Below are 16121 nucleotides of genomic sequence, written 5' to 3'. Positions count from 1 at the left end.
CACTGTATCTGTCTCTTCCAACTCATCTCTTCTGTCCTGATCCTCCTCACCTTTTCCACAAGAACCAGTTTTGCTTCCTACCAATCATGCCAAGATCACAACCTTATGTAACTAGAAACCCACAATCTCTGACATCCTCTGATGAGTGCTATAGACACACCTGTACATATGTAGTATGTGCATGCACACAGAAACACAGTCATATATACATATACATGTACATACATATGTATATGTAAAATAAAAATTTAAACTAAATATAATGCAGATATGATGGTGTCATGATACCTAGTTGATGTCATGAGTCTATTGTCCAGAAGACTCTTACTTAAGATAATTTGTGGGGCTTCTGGTATGCATATTGGACTCTGGGAACCATGCCTTTTCTTTAACTGACCAATCATTCACACTTGCCTTTCAGCTACAAAGAGGATGGAAACCTACAGAAGGAGACAGCTAGTAAAAGAAAATTAGCTGTAAAACACAGGTGTGTCTGAGAGATATAGTGAAAAGTTTATTGAATTCCATGATGATTCAAGCATAATAATCTGAGACATATCCTTGCTTCATTCTGATGTTGAAGGAAGAAACTGCAGGAGCCTTCCAAAGGAATCCCCCTCATTTTCTATCCCATAGATCTTCTAATAAGACAGAGTCCAAAGAAAAACAAAGGATGGATGGGAGATGACATCTCCTGGCTCACACCTCATCCACATTGGCTAAACCTATAAATCTAATGGTTCTTCATTCATGGTTCTTCATTCATGGTTCTTCATTATGTTTATGTCCCTCATACCCCTCTTCTAAGGACCTGGTAGCCATGAACACATCAAATGTGATGTACTAGTGAGATCATCAGATGCTCACAGGGAGAATTTACTCAAATTACTCTGTGGTTCAAGGATTTCTAAGATAAATTTATCAACTCTAGGAACTCATCATCCATTTAGAACACCCTGGGGTATCCTCAGTCAACCTGGGTTCTGAGCTCACAGTACACCCCAGTCATCACATGGATCTTGGGAGGATTTTCCACAAAGTTATTCTCCTTCTCAAACCATCTGGACATCTTCAAAATTGCAACAAAACAATGAATACTTGTAGCACCATCTTTAAGCACCATATACTCTTGATAAACACCTAGATGTAGAATGCTGTAAGAGGATTCTACACCTGCCTGTACTTCCTGGAGGCCCTGTCTCAAAAAAAAGTTAACAACAACAACAACAACAACAAAAGACACAGATGTCCCATTTATGGGTGAGCATTCTACAGTCATTTTTGCTCTGAACTTTTGCTCTGAAAAGTTGTTTTTCTTGGCGTTGACTTATACACGTTGAAAAATTGAAAATGAAGTCCTAAAAGCCTTACAGATATATAGACATGGAGATGAATATGCAGGTTGACACAATATTTAGTTAAGTAATATTAATAGATTCCCCCATAAAGTTTATAAACTCCTCAGCTATGAGTTCTTGTCCAGATTTATAGTACTAGGTATGAGTTTTTTCCTGTGAAGCTGGCCTTAAATCCAATCAGAAAGCATTTGGTTACACTAATAACTTGCATGTCAGCATTGCATCAATGGCCATATCCTGCCAACCTGAGCCAAGGAAAAAGAAACAAACCCATCTAGGATGTTGGAATCCCAGGAGACATCCACTGGGGAGTACTCGACCCTATTCCTGTGGGATCTGTGACCCTCACCTGTAGGGGTACATTCAACTGTGATGGCTAGTACAATACAAACCCAGAGGTATGGTCAGCACCCATTGACTCTTTGGAAATCTCAGGTAAGGATTCCTGATTATTGACAAAACCATTTTTGAGACCCTAATCCTTTTGCCATGGGCCCTGATCCCAGTGAAGTTTCAGGATGGTGGGTTTCTGTAAGAACCCCAGTGTGGGAGAGAGACAATGAAGCATGTAATACAGAATTAGAGTGGGCAAATGAATGGCAGGAACCAATTCCTAAGTCATTGGCATCTCTTCCCTGTAGAGCTGTTCAGGAAGCCCTCCCTACTAACCCATCATGGTCCTATCCTGGTCCTCTGAGATAACCTGACCACCAGTGTTGATCACTCTGACATAGGCTACATTCAATTCATTATGTTTAAAGATGGGGGATAGACTTTTCCTAATACCCTGGCCAGAATCTCCACTCTAGCCTCTCTCAGGCTGACGTTTTCCTAGACTAAGCTATGTTATGGACAGATGCACTACTAGGAGGTGTGGCCTTTTTGGAGTGGATATGGCATTGTCAGAGGAAGTATGTCACTGAGGGTGGGCTTTGAGGTATTAGAAGCTAAGCCAGGCCTAGTGGCTTATAGTATCTTCCTGTTGCCTGCAGATTCAGATGTACAGCTCTCAGTTACCTCTCCAGCACCATGCCTGACTGCATGTTTCCATGCTTTTCTCCATGACAATAACGGATTAAACCTCTGAAGCTATAAACCATCCCCAGTTAAATGTTTTCCTTTAAAAGAGTTGCTATGGTTATGGTGTATCTTCCCATAGAAATCCTAACTGAGGGAGAAATCAGCACCAGGAACTGGGGTATTTTTGTGATAGGCCAGACCATAGAAATTTTGTTTTCTTTTTCTTTTTTTTTTGAGCAATGTGGATGTTTGGTTAGAAAAGTGCTATGCTCAGGTCACAGAGACCCCTAGAAGACCACCACAAAGACCGAGTCCCATATGTAAAAGCAAAGAGCCTTTATTTCAAACTCGAGTTTGGTCTCTCTGTCCATCCAACACAACAGTGAGAGCAGACAGCCCTGAGCCTTGGCAGGGTGGGGTTTTTCTTATAGCAGAGGTTGTGGTGAGGGGATTTCTAGGGTTCAGAATGCTGATTGGCTGACGTTTGTCTAGGGATATCTATAAAAGTGTAATAGGTATATGCTAGGCTCAGGGACATCTGGCAATCTTATCTAATCTTATCTGATGGTGGGAATATTTGGGATGTCAAGTTCTTCCCCTTAGATGCTGGCCCATCCCTGAGTGGATCCCTGGGTGGTGTCAGCTTATGGCTTTTCCTGAATCTGAGTGTTATCTGCCAGTAAGCCTGTCATGGCAGCTGTGTGGTCAAGCTGTTTTGGGTCCCTCCACAGAAAGCAGTGAAATACTTTCAGTGTATCTAGTACTAGTAGGAGCATGGAAGAGAACAATGCTGGGGTGACTGAACTGTGGAGGTCTGGCTCAAGAGGTTTCAGAGAAGAATGTTAATATGTGGTCTAGAGACTGTTTTGTGATAATTTGGTGAAGAGCATGGGTGCTTTCTGTCCAAAATATCTGCCTGAGGGTAAATTGTAGAATTATTGAGTAACAGCTTTAGCAGAGGAATTTCCAGACAGCCTAATATTGATTGTATTTCTTGGTTATTAGTAGCCATAATTATGCAGATTTGTAATGAAAAGGAAGAAGATGAGCAAAGAAAAATATAAAATGTACCATTTGAGGAGAAAGGGGCACCAAGAAGTGTAAACTGATTGAAGAAAAACTTGAAGCTAACTGGAATAAAGGGAGTTGTGATCTCAATACAAGACCCTATCCTGTTAAGATTCCAATTTGTGAAAAGGAATTAGAGAAAAGTAAAAACTTTATATGAGGCCACAAGATCAATGTCTAAGATCAATTGTCCTGTCAAGCTTCCATGATTCTTTGACTTCTAAGGGAACATACAGAGAAACACAAAGTGGCCTGAATACTTCACTGCCTGAGGGAGTACATCAGTCTCTCAGGAATTGAAAAGCACACAGTACCCCAGGAGCCACGGACTCTAACCTGACAATCCTATGAAGCATAATTCTCAAGGCAACTAGGCCAGGCCAATTTCAGATTTCTCTTTGGGATGGGCATTGAGTCCTCAGATGATCAAACCAAGCCCAGTGTGACACTCTTTTTCTGCTGCCTACCAATCCAGATGTAGAATTCTCACCCACTTCTCTAGTACTACATCTGCCTGTAAGCTACCATGCTTCCCACCATGATGATAATGGACTAAACCTCTGAGCTATAAGCTAGCTCCAATTAAGTGCTTTCTTTTATAGGTGCTGCCATTATCACTGAATCTCTTCACAGCAATAAAACCCTAACTAAAACAATGTGCTATTGTCTTTCTGAGTTGGATTTACTTGGCTTAATTCAGTGATCTTTGGTTGTATCTGTTTTTCTGCACATCTTGTTTTTTGCTTAAATTTGTGTCTGTAATTACCTATATAGCATGTGAAACATACACATGTTCTCCTACAAATTAAACAAATATATTTATAACATTTCATATTACAAAATCTCATCCAAATCATCATATCAAGCTAACATGTTTTGAAATGTTTATTATTTACCATTTTTATTGATATATATTACTCCATTCTTTAAGATAAAACATTTTTCTGTGTTATGAGTGTATTTGTGTGTCTTTGTGAGTCACATTTCTTTTAGGCATTTTAGTTAATGGATGATGAAGCACCAAGGGAGATAGCTGGGGGTCAGGAGACAAAGTCCCCATTGTCACACCCATGTTTTCCTGACATTGAGGATCCACTTAGACATTTGCAGATTGTCCCTCCTTCCTTCTCCATGCACAACACAAAGGATTGATTTCCTGCTCCATCAATGAGGTTTGGGGCTTCACCTCTTCACACCTCTGCTTGGCCTTATTTCCATGAAGCATTTTCCTTTATTTGATCTCATTTTGGTTTTTCTAGACAGGGTTTCTCTGTGTAGCCCCAGCTATCCTAGTACTCAATCTGTAGACCAGGGCAGCCTTAACCTTAGACATTTGCCTGTCTCTGTCTCACAAGTGCTGGTATTAAAATAAAGGCCTTTGTCCCATGCCTGGCTCCCTTCATTTTAAATTACCACATTGACCTTCTGCATTATGAAATCTACCTTTTTTTAAACCCAAAACAAGGAATTTGACTCAAATAACAAAATTTATGAATAAAAACAATATTCTGAATTGTAAAATATCTGTGTGAAGATGACATCTCAAAGTGCTCTCTGGGGCACTCAAACTCTCCAGTCTTAATCAAATGTTATTTGTGGATTTTTCCTGAAATAGAAAGACATCCTTATAATACATTTGTTTTGAAGAAACTATCTGTGGACCTGGCTTTGAAAATATTTTCTTCAAAGTCATGATTTTGGATATTTTCTGATATTATCTGTATTTTCTTCATCTTTCCCTCTTAATTTCAGTGAAATATCACATGTGAGAAGTGTGGAAGTCATACAGGAAACAGATGTACATTTAATGTCAAATTTCATTGTCTATTACTGGTATACACAAAAGCAATTCACAAGCATGTTACTAGATCTTGTTCTGTGTTCTAACCACTTGCATGTTCTAGAGGATTAGTTTCATAAAGTTATATTTGTAAACTAATTCAGAATTTCTATATCAATACACATGTTATCTGAAAAGAGCAAAATTCTTGTTCTTTAAATATATGAACCTTGTATTTACTTTACTAATCTTGCTACATTAGTTAGAACTTCAAGTACCATGATGAAAATTCATGAAGAGAGGAGAAACTGCTGTGTTGCTCCTATTTTAATGGGAAGTTTCTGATTACTCAGCATTAAATGTGAAGTTAATTTCAGTTTTCTCTACACATAATCTTATTCTGACTAAGATTTTCTCTGTTACTAATTTACTATGAGTGCTCATGATGAATGGGTGTGGGGTTCTGACAAATGCTGTTTCTTCAGCTACACAAATGCCTCCATCACGCATATCTTAAAATTTACATTGCTGCTGTGATGAGTGAGTAAATCCCACTTCTTTGTAGTATATGAAAATTTTTATATAACATTTGAAAAATGGGTATTACTAGCAACATTATCTGTTCTGATAATTGAACATTTAGGCAATACTTTATTAAGCAAATATCCCACAATGTTCTTATACAAAGTCACAGATAATGTGATCTTCTGTGATCATCATTATATATGTGGTTATATGGCAAAAATTAAACTTGTGGGGGACTTTACATCTGTGCTCAAGATATGCTTGTTCACACATGTTCTCTTACATTGCCTTTGTCAGATGTGGTGTTTGGATGATGCTGGTCTTGTAGCTTGGGTAAAATTGCATGGCTCATTTTCAGGACCTGCGTTTTAGCTGCCAAGGAAAGTTTTACTTTTCCTCTAGCATTTAAACAGGTCTGTCTATGAGTAAGAGACCCCCCCAATATTCTCCCACAACCCCCTTCCCAGGCATGTGGAAAGGGATCTTCTCAAATTCTGTCATGACATCATCAGTGTCAGAATGATAAATGCTTTGACCTCAAAGATAGAGGAGCATTTGTGTAGTCCTCTGAACTAGGGTCTAGCAAAATCTGAATATCCTGGAGTTCTGAAAATTACCTTCCTGGAAAGTTTATGCCAAGGAATGAAGTGGGTCTTTGATTCCACATGAAATCTTCCCAACCCAGGGGAAATGGTTCCTTGAGATTTCATTCATACTGTTTCTGGAAACATAATCAATCCATGCTGGATCTCAATACCTAAGAATTTAGGAAGAGAAACCTGACTTTAAACAGACCAAGTTGTTCCTGACTCTTCATTGGTGGTCTCTCTTTATTCCATTGGCACATGTAAAAAGAATGCCTAAAGTATGGAGCTGAGTTCTTAAGAGAAATCTATTATGTCTGAAAAGAGAAATGTGACCACTGTAGAGGCTGAGTTGGCAAATAGTTGTTTTACTTCCTATAAAAACTTCCGTATTGAAAACAGGGAAGACATATACAGCATTGTCTCAAGCAATGTAACCTCTGTGCTCTTTGCTCTCATCCCCTAACACAATGGTGTAGGCAGAAAAAATGTTAGGATCCCTGAAACTTACCACTCAGTGCCCACTTTATGAGAAAGGACGATGGGTCACATTTTTCTTCTTGCTTTGAACTTTCAGGAGAGTCTTCATGGTTTAATATAATATTGCCTCTTAATTACTAACATATTACTAAACTATGTTTTAATAATTATTTTAAACTAAAAATTAGTTGTAGGAAAACCCAGCCTTGGTGTATGATGACCAGCTGCTAGTCTCCATGAAACCAAAGAAAGAATCAGGATTAACCTGGGCTGCATAAAGTATGGGCTTTCTTTCCTGCAGTTCAAAAGTCTGAGCTCACAGGCTTGCACAAAGCGGGTGGGTACTCAACCACTGAGCTGTATACCCATCTTCGACTAAGTGGCATTTTGGGGGAACTTGCTGACAGATATATAGCTATGAGTAACATGAGACCAGCAGACCAGCAGACTCCATTGGTTTTTTGCTTGTTTTTTTTTTTTTTTTTTTTTTTTTGTTCAGATGATCAGATGAGGGGGCTTGCATAGTGGTAAGAATACAAGGTAATTTCATCAAAGGTAAATGAACCTGATTTATCTCTAGAAACATCAAAGATGTCAGTCAAATTCCTGACCACAATGGGCATGTATTCCAGACATAAAGCTACATGGATTTCCCTCATGCATCTCTTTATGAAGAGAGTCTGCAAAGAAAAGAGGCTATGGCCATTTAAGAAGTAATTGTGGGGTTGGGGATTTAGCTCAGTGGTAGAGTGCTTGCCTAGCAAGCACAAGGCCCTGGGTTTGATCCTCAGCTCAAAAAAAAAAAAAAAAAAAGAAGTAATTGTATTTATAATAGCAGTCAAGGTGAGTGCCAACCACATTTTCAGACTCATCAACAATCACCAATTTCAATACTAAAGCAAAAGCCTGGTAATTAGTCCTCTTTGGGGTTTTTGGCCAGTGTTTTTCTCATAAACATGTGTTTCTACTAAGGCACTATTGATAGTTTGATCCATTTAATCCTTTGGTATTAGTAATTTATGTGTATTTGCCCATGTATTTTCCCTCCTATGCTGGATCAATGTGAGTGGAACTGGTGATTTGTGTCAGCAAGGAGAAAGATGTAACTTATGGTCAACATGAAATTTTGTTTTGTAATTTCTTCTGAATGTCTACAGAAGCTTAATGATATAGTCTGAGGTGGGCTTCCTTCCTTGTAAAGCACAATCATTTATTTCTTAAAAGGAAGTATATGGTTTGCTGTGAATACACTCATAAGATTGTTTTGAAATGTATGATTAATCACTTCCTTGGAAATCTTGGCTGCCATAATCTTCTTTGTTGAATATTCTTAAAGGCAACATGTCTCCTGTATATTTTTTTCAATACTTATTATATGATTTGGTCAAATACCTTATATTTTCTCTTCTAGAGACCTCAGAACTATTGTGGCTTTAGATGTCCAGACAGCATGGAGATGTGAGAAATGGTTTTTTATTCTATTAAATATAGCCACCTCACCAAGTGCCACTATTCCTCACTTTGCAAATCTTTTGTGTAAAGGAGTTCAAGTATTTTAATCACCTGACCTGATAAGGCCTCCCACTGCATTTTTATAATCCAGGTCCCTTCACTTTTCCTTTATTTCCTGATAGTGGTTGTGACAGCATGCACAAGTCTAGTGTAAGCTCAAACATTATCAAGTCCTAGCATGGGAGGTGAGGTGGGCATGTTTTTTAATTTCTTCAGAATGTCTACAGAAGCATCATGACATAGTCTGAGGTGGGCTTCCTAGCTGGGGAGATACTGGGAGAAGGAGAGTCAGTTTTATTTGAGAGTGGGCCCTGATTGATTATCCAATACTTGGTGGTCAGCCCTGAAATCATATATATGCAAGTAACAAAATATATATGCAGATGTAAATGTACATATTTATGTAACAACTACTAAAGAAGTAGAGGCTCTGAATTGGAGAGAAAACAAGGAAGAGTACATGGGAAGAGTTGAAGGGAGGAAAAAGGAAAACGTTGTAATTATATTTTAATTTCAGAATATTAAAAAAGGAGAGTCTAGCTCTTATTATGTCAACCATGCTCCAGCCATGCTCTGAGATCACACATCCAGGAATATAGGAACAGGAGAAGTTGAACTTGATGGCTGAAAAAAATAGAAGACACAAAGTTGGATGAGTAGAGAAGGGTTTAGTGTACCTGGGTGGAGTTGGGAGAGGTGTGAATATGGCCAAAATACACTGTATAAAATTCTCAAAAGATAAAAAGAACTAAAAAAAATCACATATTTTAAACAATCTTGCATCAAGAGAGAAACAAAAGTGACAATCAGTTTGGAGACCAGCAAGACAGAAGCCAAGGAAGGAGGAAAAGTGGAGCACACAAAAATCATTTAATTAAATGTACATAGAGAAGTGTCACAATGGAACTCACAAACACCAAAAAAGACAGGGGAAGAAAGAAAAGTATGAAACAAACGAAAGTAAGTATTGTTTGTTGAGACAAAGTTGAAAATACAACAAATTGAATCATGGCATAAAACAGAGGTAAGGTGGGGCTCAGTGATAGAGCACTTGCTTAGATGGGCATGGTGGCACACACCACTATTCACAGCAGTCCAGAGTTGGATGCAGATTTCTGTGATTTCGAGGCTATCCTGCTCTATATAGCAACTCCTGGGGCAGCCAGGGTTTCATAGTAAGACCCTGTCTCCAAAACAAAAGCAAAGCAGGGCAGTGGTGGCACATACCTTAATACAGCACTAGGAGGCACAGGCAGGTGAGTTTTTGAGTTCAAGGCCAGATTGATCTACAGAGTGAGTTCCAGGATAGCCAGAGCTACACAGAGAAACACTATCTCAAAAAAACCAAACAACCAAACAACAACTACAACCACCACAACAAAAAACCCAACCAAACAAACACCCCATATTGTTCAACAACAACATCCACAACAACGGAATGAAAATGCTAGAGGCCCTGGGTTCCATTCCCAGAACAGGACAGAAGGTAATAGCAAATCTTTCTTTAAAAAAAAAAAAACAACTAGTTTTTTGATCATTCAAACTGTGTTTTGATACTATTCACCCTTTCCCTAAGTTATCTGTGAAATGGATCTTTCTCCATTCAGAGGTTTTCTGATTCTCTTTTCCTACCCATGACCATGATGATCTGCAGATTTCATGCATATTATAACAGACCAACCATGAACACTCAGAGCAGAGAAGGACATTCAACAGGCACCTACGTTATGGAACACCATGAACCTCCCATGCTCCAAACCCAAGATTCATTTTGGTCTGAAAACCAGAGGTGGCTTTAGAGATGATTACTCCATAAACTGATGAATGAAGTGCTCATGATGGACTCCAAACAAGGAACCTCAGAGATAAAATGCTCAAGGTGGCATGGCTAGTGACTGGTATGTAGGAATTATACAGGAACTCTCTCAGATTCCAGCAAGGAGAATTCTTCCCCAAGGTACAGAAACACAGAAGAGGCAAGATGGCACTGAAGGTTGATTGCAGGGAGATGAGGATGGATGAGGTTGCTAAGAATAAAAAGGGGGTGGGGGGGAGTTCCCTGTAGGAGAATGTGCGCCAGTCTCAAGAACATGAGAACTATAGTATTTTCTTCTGCCTCTATTCTTCCTCTGTTCTTATCTCCAAGATCAATCTCCATATGAACCTCACAGTCGGGTGTTCAGTTTGTCTCTGCTGCTCTGTGTTCACTCTGAAGCATTAACACCTATGTGGTCCAATACACCTCCAGAACTGGAGAGACAATTGGTTCTCATAAGGATCCCGTACTGCTGTACAGCTGGATTGGCTGAAGACATGAAAGAGATTTCATAAGGAGATTCAGTGAGGGAAGATGACCACTCAGCCACCCGAATGTGGAAATGCAGAGCTAGGGAACTCATTGATATTTCCTCATTGACATCAGTGTGATGAGGACCAGCTGGATAGAGATGGGTGAGTTGGGAGAGAACACCATCTTTGAAGAAATGACTACAGAGTGTCTGGAGCCTGTCCAAGTCACAGCATTGGGGAAATGAGAGACAGGCCCTTGGAAAGGACAGTTTCCCTTTCTGTGGAGATCCTGAAGTGTAACCATTTGATGGAGAACATTCACTCTCCAAAAATCATACCATGTGTTCCAGTCCATCTGGCCAGGCACTGTGGCCCTCTACATATGCACAGTTGGAGTCACAGAGAAGAGATGGAATGGCTTTCACCATCACAGTCCTGATCTGTCTGGGTGAGATATGAAGAGTAGGAAGAAACACTGTGATCCAGAAGGGACCACCTCACACAGCCCAAGACTTTTCCCGCAGAAAGTTAGAGGGGCATGGGAGGTTCTCTGGAGGAGAGATCTTTCTGAGAGCTCATGGAGAAATGCTGAGTAGGGAACTCTCTTCTAGGACTGAGTCTGAAACCCAGGATCCAAGTGCTGGCAGGTAAGCCATCCCTCCTCACTCTAGACAGTAAGGATGAAGAGAAATGGGCTAATCATTGAGATATGGGGAGTGTACAGGACTGAGGACTAGATCCAATGGAGTATGTCCCAGGACACTTGTTTAGTGATTCTTTGTAGGAGTCTTACCAAAGCTGACCATCAAGGCTGAGCCATGCTCGCTGGATACTAGGGGAATACAAGTGAACATCTCATGTGTAGGGACTTCAGATGCACATAAGTACCTTCTTTTTATTAAGAAATTCAAACAAGTCCAGCATAAACAAAACTCAACAAAACATGGGGAGAAAGCTGTGTTCCCCATAAGCTCAATTGGAGAGTATGATGGAGGCCAATATTACTGTGTCTATGAAACTACTTCAGGCTGGTCCGAACACAGTGACAAACTTGAGCTGGTAGTGAAAGGCAAGAGGATAGATACTAAGAGGCATCATCCCAGACTCTAACTTCAAGAAGAAGGGACTGTTCTCATAATGTCCCTTTCTTGCAGCCCAGCCTTGCTTGACAAGGTGGGCTTTATGAGCATGTTTAAAACTCTGTCTGTTTCTCTCCAAGGAATCTTTGACAATAAACCCTTCCTATCAGTCCTGCCTGGACCTGTGGTGACATCAGGAGACAATGTGACCCTCAGGTGTTTCTCACAGGAGAAATATTACAGGTTCATCATGATCAAGGATGGAGAACAGAAGCACTCTATGGTCACAGAGTCACAGAAGACATCTTCTGGGCAGTTCCAGGCCCTGTTCTCTGTGGGCCCTGTGACTCCCAGCAGTGGTGGGACATTCAAACGTTACAGCTACTTCAAGGCAAACCCACAGGTTTGGTCAGAACCTGGTGATCACTTGGAAATACATGTCTCAGGTGAGGCCGCCCCACCATTGACCCAGTTATACTTTAAAACCCTACTCTTTCTTTGAACTCTGCTGGTTGAGGAGAATTTCTGGATCCTGAGACAGAGTCCCAGAGTGTGAGAGGCAGTAGCACCAGGTAGGTAAGCTGGAAGGAAGAAAAGGCTTGGCAGGAACCAGCTCCTTAACCACCTGCTTATGTTTCTGTCCAAGAAGCCCACCCTGCAGACTCAGCAAAACCATATCCTGCCCCCATAGAGACACTGATCATTCACTATTGTTCTGGTGCTGGCTATGACAAACTTGTCCCGGCCAAGGAAGGGGGAACTTACCTCTCCCAGCATCATGGCCTACATATCCAGGCTGGGCTCTCTCAGGCTAATTTCATCCTGGGCCCTGTGAGTAGTTTCCATGAGTGCCAGTGCAGATGCTAGGGTATATAGGATCTCTCCTGTAAGTGGTCAGCACCTAGTGGCCCCATAGATTCACAAGGGAGAAGCCCTGGAAACCAGTCTGAGGACTCAGACATTATAGCACCTTCTGAGAAAATCTAAGAGATGATAGACAGGATGAGAATAGAGTGTCTCAGAGAGAAATAGACTCCTGAGACAAGAGGTGGAGGGAGGAACAGGGTCAGAAAAAAAAGCCAGAAAGAGACCAGGCTCTCACAGACAACACAGAACACAGTGGATAGCTCCTCATCTACCACTCTCTCTAGCAAATTCCCCCATTGCACCGTCCCTCTCAGTGTAGCCTGACTCCACAGTACCCCCAGGAGAGAATGTCACCCTGGTGCATCGGTCAATAAACACAGTGGGCATTTTTCATTATGGACAAGATGGGAGCAGTCCATCCATCCCTGCATCTAAGACCAAAATTCTGAGCTTATCAGTTCCAGGTAGAGTACTGCATGAGTGATGTGTCCTCAGCACTTGAGGGTATCTAGAGATGCTACAATTCTCAAGGGTTGTTGCCCTAACTATTGTTATACCCTAATGCCTCTGTGGAACTCCAGGTTTCAAGTGAAGAAATCCAGAACTCCATGAGCTGAAAGGGTCATTTAGGATCTTGAATTAGAAGAATTCTGGACTAGGATCAAAATGAGAGACTCTAGGGGGGTGATTAGTCAGTGTGATAGTCACCCTGCACGAGGGTAGAGGCCAACAGGGAGGTCCATCAGGGAATGCTCACCAATCTTCCCCACTTCCCAATGAAATCCAGAAGGTCCCAGGTACTCAAAGGAGTTATTGGTAGCCATAGGGCAGAGAGTGAAAACAGTTCCAGCTCCCGCCCAGGTCTTCAGGTCTTTTGCTGAAAGTTACCACTGCACAACATTCTACATGACACTGCCCCACATATTGATCTTATATTTCCATTGTTAAAGTATGAGAAGAAAAAGGATGGAGAACAATCTATGTCAGATGGAGAGAGAGAGAGAGAGAGAGAGAGAGAGAGAGAGAGAGAGAGAGAGAGAGAGAGAAATTTCCAGGTGCATCCATTTCTTTTTCCTGCATACCAATTTTTTCTTGCTTCAGATATATGTCAGATATTATATATATTATACACATCTATACACATGCTTCTAATATATATATATGGGTATGTTTACATGTCTTTATATTAACAAGACTTCAATCCATTACTATTGCCTTACTAGTATTTTTGGAGGTTTATTTTTTGCTGTGTAGATTCACAGCACTACATTTTACAACATGTATGCATGGTACATGGACAATTTGAGTCTTGGTGGGTCTCACTGTAGGTGTTTCTAATGATATGGTAAAAAATTAGTAGGATATCAAACAAATATATAGCACCTAGAAAGCTAGTTGTGGTATGTACAGAGGAGGATGATCCAGAATGTCAGCTCTATGTGCTATAGACTTTTAATAGCCTATTATATGCAGATTTTATCTTGGGATCTTGGATATTCAACAGACAAAAGGAAAACCCCATTTCATGGGATTGTGTTGACATGACACTGTCTGGTAGTTTGAGCAGAGTGTTCAGGAGACTTTCCTTTATTCTGAACTGTGAATGGTAATTTTTCTCCCTAATCCTGATCCCTTTTGATTTCAGATTAATTGTTGTTCTGAAGTGACTTAGTCATTTGTTTTGACTGCAAAGAGCACAGTAAGGCTGAGATTTTCATAAGAATACCAGAGGGGTTCATCAAGAGAAAGACTCATCAAAGACCTTCATGAGATTATATAATGAGAATGGCGGGCATTTACAGGAAATGGGAATGTGGATCTCAGAGGAAACACTTGGGTCTGCTAAGCATTTCACAATCATATACCTCTTTGGTTCTTAGGTTCAGCTAAGAACATCAGTCAGAATATGTGCAAACCTAAGACAGATAAATAAGGAGAATTCAAAATGTAGTACTGGGCACAGAAGGTCCATGACCTTTCCAGGGAAGGCAGGTTATTGTGGGGGAAATTTTGGTCTTTCCTAATGTCTGTGACTTCTTTACCCCAAACTACAGCCTCAGACACCAAGGATTACACAGTGGAAAATCTCATCAGGATGAGGCTGGCTGGCTTGTTCCTCATAATTCTTGGGATTCTGCTGTTTGAGTCTTGGTACAGCCAGAGATGGACCTACCATGAAGCTGGGGAGTAATCAGAAGAGAAAGAAGTACATCTTTCAAGGTCCCAGCATCTGAGAAACAAATATGATAATCCCACATTTTTCTGTTAAGAAATCTAATTCCTTTTGTTGAGGAATTGTTCTGAGAAGGTCCAAGGAACAAATGTGTTTTGGGTGCAGGAGAAGATGTGGGTGTTATGATGAGATCATCTTTTGGCAAATGAATTTCTGTCCCTCTACCTACTGTGGACATTTTCTGACTGAGAAAACTCTATTCTGAATCTGTAGCATGAGGGAACATCCTATCTCATATGTCTCGGTCATGTCCTCATTTCTGTATATCCTCTGTTTTCTATCTCTTTCATGTGACATATTCCATTATAAATTACCACATTCATTATGGCAATAGCCTCTGTGTGTTGGGTTAGAAATACCTAAATTAAAAATAATGAATAAAATCAAAGTCCAGACTGCAATGTCTTTCTATGAAGCCTATGCTGATCCAAATCCCACTGCATTCACTTCAAACATGTCAATCCCAAGATCAGAAGATGACTGTATGTTCCCTCAGTGGACCCCTTACTCTATCACCATGTGAAGGTGTTCCTGAGCCTGTCATACCTTTATCAGAGTCTGGAAAGTCTATGGATACAGGAGACATCTCCTGATCCTGATCTGTGCTATCTAGACTGAATTATTCAGCTTGAAGCTCTGACATTGGCACAGAATGTCAATGCAATTGCCATATGCTGTCACTCGCTCAAAGGGCTTTAGAGTCTTCTCCTCTATGTGCTCACTAGGGCTCAGGATGTCATGCAAAATATTGTAATTGGCAGTAGGTGAAAGGAAATGTGAGCAGAACTCACTGTCCTTCCATCAAGAAATAGTGTCCTCCTGACATTACTCATTGCCAATATTTCCCTATGCCCCAGAGTGTGGTGATATTTTATTTGTGCTGAAATGTGGTGATACTTTATTTGTATGTAAATAAATAAAGTTTGCCTATAGATCAGAGGACATAGACAGCCATAAACAAAAGTTAGGCAGTGGTAACACACGCCCTTAATCCGATCACATGGCAAGCAGAGTCTCTGTGTGTTCAAGGACACACTAGGGAACAGCGAAGTGTGGTGACACATGCCTTTAATCCCAGTACCAACCATAGAGACCTGGAGGTTTGCACAGACAAGCAGTGACAAGGAAGCAAGGTAGTTGGGCTAAGAGCCAATGAGCGTGCAGAACAGCAAGACAGTAAAAGCCTGGGTAGACAGGAAGTAGTCCTCTTGGGAAGCTATGGTGGTATGGTGAGCTAGAGTTAGCTGGTGGCTCTCACTATTTCCTGATCTTAACAGCATTCACCCAGATATTTGGCTCAGTGTTCCTTATTTAATAAGACTGTTT

General features: G+C 40.6%; 1 pseudogene; it reads left to right on the top strand.

Moving 5' to 3' along the window:
* Positions 1-14753, top strand: part of LOC118590421 — a 28643-nt pseudogene extending 13890 nt beyond the window's left edge.
* The last annotated feature ends 1368 nt before the right edge of the window (positions 14754-16121 follow it).

The sequence above is a fragment of the Onychomys torridus genome, chromosome 1 (genome assembly GCF_903995425.1).
Source record: "Onychomys torridus chromosome 1, mOncTor1.1, whole genome shotgun sequence".
Taxonomy (NCBI): domain Eukaryota; kingdom Metazoa; phylum Chordata; class Mammalia; order Rodentia; family Cricetidae; genus Onychomys; species Onychomys torridus.
This window is presented reverse-complemented; position numbering and strand designations above follow the sequence as displayed.